At 47.0% G+C, this 8,018-nt stretch overlaps 1 pseudogene; it reads left to right on the top strand.

Moving 5' to 3' along the window:
* Window positions 1-784: 784 nt before the first annotated feature.
* On the top strand, window positions 785-3,024 carry LOC144827801 (cyclin-D-binding Myb-like transcription factor 1 pseudogene; annotated as a pseudogene).
* The last annotated feature ends 4,994 nt before the right edge of the window (window positions 3,025-8,018 follow it).

Genomic DNA, 8,018 nt, shown 5'->3' with positions numbered 1-8,018 from the left:
AGCATCGAACACAGCACTCTGGACAAACCTTGCATACACCCCACATAGCGTAGATGTACTATACAGCAGCAATGTGGCCCCGAAGAGCACTTTTCAATAGCATGGAACACGCACAAACCTCCAACACAACACATTAAATAGAACATTTTGCTTACATCTAACTAAGCACGGACATGGCATTTGGGCTGTGGGACATATTTTCCATAGAATGCATTATATAAACATAAATAATGTAACATAACATGTAATTGATGCTCCTATAGTTGTGTAACTCTATTTATAACTTGGTCATCAGAATGTGCTACAACAAAGACGATGATGCTTGGCGGGTAAACAGGCGAGAGGGCGAACCTGCTATGTGTGACATTTTCATAATTTACGTGAAATTATGAGTGACATTCAACAACTATGAGTGACACTTTCTAGTGAGCAAAATCAAGCAAAGACGAGGGAAACATACACATAAATATCAGGAATCACACTAATTTTAGCAACGAGAAACTGAAAGAAGATCTTAAAACTAGTGGAAAACACCAGGAATGGAAGGGCTCTAGTGCCAAGAAAGAGTGCTCCAGGCAGCAAGTGATGTATCGTACCGCCCGAGTGGCTCTTATGGAAGGACGCTACTTATCAGAATCGCTGTGCATAGGAAGTACTGCTGTCCGCAAGCAGCGACGTGGTCTTGACCCCGTGTAGAGACCGAGTAGCTGTCGTCGGCAGAAGTGTGCTTACTGACAAAGGTGTTCAGTTGCTTCAGCCTCGAATGTCCCTTACTATTAATAACAGATTAAGTATGAGCACAGTTGAAGCAGAATCTGAAACAGTTACAGTAGAAACCGCAAACTCTGTGACCCTAACTCGAGATACTGAAGGAAACCCTATTTTTCGTTGTCCTCAAAATGATCATCAAGTGAACTCCGAAGAGAACTTAGAACCATTTCAAAAACGATTTTATTTTTCTGAGGATAGTCAAAGTGCAGGTGAATCCACTCCATGTATTTCAATCCTTGCTAATTCAGAGAATGGCCAAAGCTTTCAGATGACTATGACGGCTACTACTGAGTTACCAAACAATGACATCCGTGAAGAAACTATTACTCAAGTTGAGTATCTTCAGAATGAACAACTGGACAACCTTTTTTCCTACAGAAAATGAAGACGTGACCCCTGTCAGCCAGGCCTGGTTTACAACAAGAGAAGATAAGGATTCCCTTACTTATAAAGGCCACAAGTGGAAGGAAGGACTGTGGTCGAAGGAAGAAATTGATCTTTTAATGTCGAACATTGTTCGGTGTTTAAAGGTAAGTGGCATGACAGATGCCTCAGAAATAATCTTTGAAATGTCAACGGATGAGAGAAAAGATTTCTATAGGACCATCACCTGGGATCTGAATCGCCCCCTTTTTGCAGTGTACAGAAGAGTTCTTCGCATGTATGATGGCACGAATCATGTTGGAAAATACACGCCTGAAGAAATTCTAAGGCTCAGAGAGCTTCGCATTAAGCACGGAAATGACTGGGCCATTATAGGAGATGCTTTGGGCAGAGGTGCATTTTCTGTAAAGGATCGGTGCAGGCTGATGAAAGAAACCTGCAATAGAGGGAAATGGACAGAAGATGAAGAAATGTGACTCGCAGAAGTGGTCCACGAGTTGACAGGCACAGATGCAGGCAATGCTGTCACCCATGGTGTACCCTGGGTGGCTGTGGCAGAGAGAGTTGGTTCGCGATCAGAAAAGCAGTGCCATTCCAAGTGGTTAAATTATCTAAATTGGAAGCAGAGTGGGGGGACCGAGTGGACAAAAGAAGATGAAATGACTCTCAATCTGAGAATAACCAAGCTTGCCGTGCTAGATGAAAATGATATAAACTGGGACATCCTAGCTAAAGGTTGGAGCAGTGCCCGTTCACCTCAGTGGCTTCGAAGTAAAGGGTGGACTGTTAAGAGGCAAATTGCAAATCACAAGGATGTTTCATTTCCTGTGCGAATCAAAGGACTTTGACACCTGCACGAAACCCCAAAGCATCACAACTGACGATAGACAAAAAATATGGAAACGGATTCTACAACCGACCCTAGTTCAAATACAGGGGTCCAGCATGTACAGATTCGCCTCACTCGCTTGGATGAGAATTCAGTTTTACCACAGAGTCCTGTGGGAACACTGCAGATTCCAGTACAAATTACTCGTGTTTCTTCCATGGATTCCCCCTGTTCTGGTGATTCAGAATCCATTACACTAAATAGTGGCACACTACAGACTATTGAGATTGTTCCATCTATACATCTGCAGCCTACTACAACCCCGGGCACTTTTTTACTTCAGACAAACTCAAGCCAAGGCATTCCTTTAACTCTAACCACCAGTCCTACAATGAGTTTAACATCTACTGCTTCTCCAGCCTCCTCGGATCAGGTCTCAGTGCATTCCTTATCTCCAGAACATTTGCTGAATACAAGTGACAGTGTGGCAGTGCAGTGTTGAACTTTGAATGCCAGCATGCACACTTTGTCTTCTGAAGATATCACCTCCTCCATTGCCCATGAAGGACTTACCATTGGTTTAGCTCAAAAGAAGGAGCAATGAAAACACCCTGACAGCAGATTCGTTAACAGAGGAAATCCAGCAGTCCAAACTTACCACAGATGAACATTCTTCTTATGGCATGGACCAGCCAACAGATTTTAATGGCAGTGGCAATGTGGATTTACTGGAGCATTCAGCAAGGACTGATGAAGAGATTGTTGATCCTGTTCCCAAAAAGGAGGAAGCCTTGCATCAAAGTTTTGTAACAAAGGGCCTTGAATCTCCCAGCATGGAAGAAGAAGAAAGACTATCTGTAACTAATTGTGTTACTATACTTGTTCCTACTCCACATAGATTTCTCCAGACAGCAAAGAGCTTAGATGGTGAATCGGTCTTACCATTGACATCTTCGACAGATCCAATATTGGAGTACAGTGAAGAGAGAGCCCACATCGTTGGATCGTCTGGGAGCTCAGGATCACTAAAAAGATGCTGAAGATTTTTAACTTGTGACTAAAGTAACAGTCTAGCATCTGTATCAGTCGCACTTCACAGTCTGAAGTTGTAGTTGGAGCCAAAAAGAGTTTCTTTTCATGAAGTAACTTTGATAGGAGTGATTTCTTTCTTCTCAACACTGGGTATTTCCACTGGCTATACTCACTTGAATCTATATACCTCAGCTGAAGCCTTGTAAAGTAACTCTGTGCTCCAAACCCAAGTTTGTAAAAATGTGTTATTCTGAAGGTTATAACCTCTTAGAAATGTGACACTATTTCTATGAAGGTGGTCAACTTTTTTTTTTCTCCAAACGGTACTATTTTCCATGCTGCTTTCTGTTCTAAATTATACATCGTGAGAATGGACAGTAATATATGAGGCGCTTGCAACAAACTAATATATGCTAGTTTTCACTCATTACAGTCATCAGTGTTCAATAGAATGGACAAGAAGAATGCCTGTCTGGTAACAAACGTACTTGCACTAAATGCATTTTGGTAAGTGTACAGAAAAGCCATTTTGTGCTTTCATGTTTTTACTGTGGGGTACCTGGAAGGCAAAAAGTAATCAGTAAAAACAGTTTAAAATATTTTGATTCCTAGAAAAGCAAATACTATACACATCCTGCGTTCTGACCGCAGTTCTATGGGTAAATTAAGAACAGTACACTTTGTAGTTTATTTCAAGAATAAAGATCACCCAGAAGTTAGACGTTCCTCCACAAAGACTGCAGCCTGGCTTACAAGAGTGGGACATAATTGTAAATAAAAACGCTGTATTAAACAAATATGTAAACTACACGATTAGAGATGTAAGCTCAAGCAGAAGGAACAAATTGCTTCTAAAAATTGCTGAATTCGATAACAGGTTAAGGCTGGGTCTGTAAAATTAAATGTATTTGCAAACCATCCACAAAGCAGGTCGGATATTACAGACCTGATAGTGAGTCCGTGTCGAGGATCATTAGCCTTCAGCAGTTCGGTCCTGTGGGGGAGGCGGGGCGCATCATGATGCAAGGCACTGGAGCCACAGACGTTGGGGGGCATGATTAGGACTGCCGGCTAACGCAGCGGCAGGCTGCAAAAGTTAATTTAAGAATCTTAACTGCCCGGGGCCCCGCTCGTGCAGGCAAATGGATGATGGTGCAGCCCTGTGACCTCATGACGTCACGTGACTGCCGCTGCAGTGCAAAAGCCAGTGATAGCCACAGAGCCCAGCCTGGTCGATGACATTTCATGCAAACTTTAAGAAATTACATTTCTTAAAGTTTGCACGAAATGTCATCTACCAGGCTGGGCTCCGTGGTTATCACTGGCTTTTCTTAAAGTTTGCATGAAATGTCATTGACCAGGCTGGGCTCCGTGGTGTAATGTTATCCTGTTCCCCACATATGCACAGAGTCCAGGTGTTGAGTTACTTGTCTTTATTTCAATTATATATATATAGGTAAATCTCAAGCAAGAGGGCGCCGAGCGTCTAACACGACTGCTCCGGTCGCCAGCTCCGTTATCCCCGCTTTCGCGCCTCCAAACTGGCGCCTACTGCGCATGCGCGCCCTTCGCGCTCCTGTCTATGGCGTGACGCGTCATCGCGTTCACGCTCATAGACTAGAGCGCATCCTACATATCTCCCCTTTTTAACAGTAAACACATTTAACTATTCAACCACCACAAAGTAGCACAAAGTGTCCCAATGTTCTCTGGCTGGCGGCCAGGTTGCCAACTATCATTAATGTCCACCCATTTCATAGTCTCTATATCTTGAGGGCACTGTAACTGCCCGGCCACTACGGGTGTGTCTTACCGGCATGCTCTCTTCCACCTCTCTGTCTCCGCCTGGTCTCGCACCATCTCTCCAATCTCCACTCTGAGTTACTCCAGCCGGAGTGACCTCTCTGACTGCGCGCCCTGCGCCGGGAATGTCCATCTCACTGTTGTCTCCTGTTTCCTCGGGCAACACTTCATCAGCTTGCTCCAGTCGCGGCGTGCTCTCGTGGAAGTCCTTCTGTGCCTCTGTCTCTTCCAGCTTGGGCCATACAACAATCCTGTTTACTCTAGCCATGCGGTCTTGGGACCACACTCTGCCATCGCTGAGGAGAGCTGCTCTACCTCTCACCTCCTTGACTTGTAGAGGCTGACTATATTTGCTGTCGCCTTTCTTTTGAAGGGTAGGGAGTTTGACCCTAACCCACTCTCCTTCCTCCAGCTCTGTTCCTTTCACATTCCGACGTTTGTCGAAATTCGCAGCATAAATCTTCTGGGCTTTTTCCAAGTTGTGTTGGACCACCGCAGGGGACCATTTACTGGTAATGGTCTTTTCCCGCCACACAACATTGTCTCGTGTGAACGGATGCCGTCCTCTCAACACTTGAAATGGACTGTACCCCACAGCCGTGGGGGTGATCCTGTAAGACCACAGCATGCTCATTACTTCAACCTCCCAATCCTTTCCCTGCATGATGGCCGCCTGTATGGAGCCCATCAGCACGCGGTTGAACCGCTCCACCTGGCCATTGCATGCGGGATGATACACTGCCGTGTGTCTGGATTCGATACCATTCCTTCTCATGAACCTAGTCCATTTGTCCGAGACAAACTGCGGGCCATTGTCACTAAGGATGGTTTTGGGAATGCCTTCCCTTAAGAAAACTGAAGTCAGGAATCTCAAAATCGTGTCAGTGTCCATGGATTCTTGAATGTCCACCTCAGGCCATTTTGAGTACTTATCCATCACCACACACAAGTACTTGTTCACACCTTTGCTGTCCAGGACCGGTCCCAATATGTCGATTGCCACATTCTCCCAAGGTCCCTGTGGCGTGTCGAACTTCCCCATGGCCGGTCGGAGAGGCCTCAGCACTTTGTCAGCGCCCTGGCATTGGCCACACTCCCTCACTTGCCTTTCAATGTGAACGTCCATGCCTGGCCACCAATACATCTGCTTGACGCGTGCCTTGGTCTTTACAATACCTAGGTGGCCCTCATGTAGTAGAGTTAGTAATCTGGGTATCAGTGAATCCGGCGGCACAACTCTTTCGCCCCGATAGATAAACACCCCAGAGTCACTCAGGGACAGTTCTTCCCTAATTTCATAGAACCTTCGTACTCCATCAGTGAGCTTCCTTTTGTCAGGCCAGCCCGATGTTAAGTATCTCTTAATCTCCCCTTTTTCCATGTCCTCATCATAGGCGGACTCCCATTCTTGGGCACTTATCGAACTCTCATAGTCCTCCATGCTTGCCACCATCTCTTCCTTATCCAGGGCTTCCTCTGGCGCCACTTCCATCGCGGCAGCCCTGCTGAGATAATCCGCTACCCTGTTCTGTGTTCCCGGCAGATATTCGACATCGTAGGTATAATCGAGTAACTTCAGAGTCATTTTGGCTATTCTCGGGGTCGCCGTCTCATGCCCCGAGGAAGTCAAGACCTTGATGAGGGGTTTATGGTCCGTTTGCAGTTTGAATCTCGTACCCCAAACGAACTGTCTGAATCTACCTAAGGCCCAGGTGACTGCCAACATCTCTTTCTCGATTACGCTGTATCGTTGCTCCGTCGGAGACAGCGCACGGGACGCGAAGCAGATCGTCTCAGTGGCCCCATCATCTCTCACTTGAGCCAAGACCGCCCCCAAGCCCTTGTCACTGGCATCGGTGGTTACCACGGTCTGGCCCGATGGAACGAACCCTTGCAACGGAATAGCTTGACTAATGCAGGTCTTGATGGTGTCAAACTCCTCTTGCGCCTCTGCGTCCCACTCAAACTTGGTCTTGTCTCTGATGAGTTGTCGCATTCTGTATGTCCGGGTGGCAAAGTGTCTCACGAATTTACTATAATACTCGGCCATTCCCAGGAACGACCTCACCTCCTCCTTGGAGCTGGGTGCCTTCGCCTCCTTTATGGCCGTCACATTTCGTTCCTTGGGTGAAATTCCGCTCGTGCTGATCTCATGCCCCAAGTATGTCACCGAATGGGTCCCTATCTTGCACTTACTCCATTCCGCCGTTAGCCCTCTGTTCTGCAACACTTCCAGCACGCTCCGCAACTTCCTGTCGTGATCACCTTTTGACGAGCCCATCACCAAGATGTCATCCTGAAAGTATTGTACTCCAGGAATGTCCTTGAACAAGCGGTGCATCAGCTTCTGAAAAACAGCCGCTGCGGATGCCAGGCCAAAGGGCATCCTCCGGAACTGGTAGCACCCAAATGGAGTGATGAAAGCGGTGTACTTCTTGCTCGAGGGATGCAGCTCTATCTGGTAGTACGCAGACGTGAGATCGATGGTGGAAAAGTGCGTCACACCTTTGGTCTTGGCGAGCATCTCCTCGATTCTGGGAAGGGGAAACTTTTCCACGATGAGACTTTTGTTGAGCTCGCGGAGGTCAACGCAGAGCCGTACCTGCCCATTTGGCTTCTTGACCACGACCAAGGGGGATAGCCACTCTGCACTATCCACCGGCTCTATGACACCTTGCTCTTCTAGCCTCCGGAGTTCCTGTTGTACTGCTCCGCTGGTGGATATGGGAATGTTCCTGACTTTATGCACCACCGGTACTGCACCCTCCTTGAGGACCATTTTGTGAACAAACTTGTCCAGTTTTCCCACTGATCCGTCGAAAACTTTGGGGTATGCCGACTTCCAATCTTCCTCTCTCGTGAGGGGCCACTCGTCTGTCAAGAGAATCTGTTCCTTACCTCCCGGGTTGAGTATGATCCCCAGATCGCCTGCATCTCTCCACCCCAGCACTGAAGGTCCTCTCTCCGCTATATACAGGGTGCACGTGGCTGACCTCCCTCTAAATTCGAAGTTGAAGTCTCGACACCCCACCAAAGGAATGGCATTTTCCGTGTACGAGATGGGTCTGATGTCCGGTGGCCATAGGTCTGGCCCCACTACAGGCACAAAGTCTTCCTCCCATATGGACCTTTGCACGATGGTCCAAGGAGATCCTGAGTCGACGGCCACGTGTACCTTCACTCCCCCTATCAGCATGTC

The sequence above is a fragment of the Lissotriton helveticus genome, chromosome 4_1 (genome assembly GCF_964261635.1).
Source record: "Lissotriton helveticus chromosome 4_1, aLisHel1.1, whole genome shotgun sequence".
NCBI classification, from domain to species: domain Eukaryota; kingdom Metazoa; phylum Chordata; class Amphibia; order Caudata; family Salamandridae; genus Lissotriton; species Lissotriton helveticus.
The sequence above is the reverse complement of the archived record's forward strand: the minus strand, read 5'-3'. Positions and strand labels throughout refer to the sequence as shown.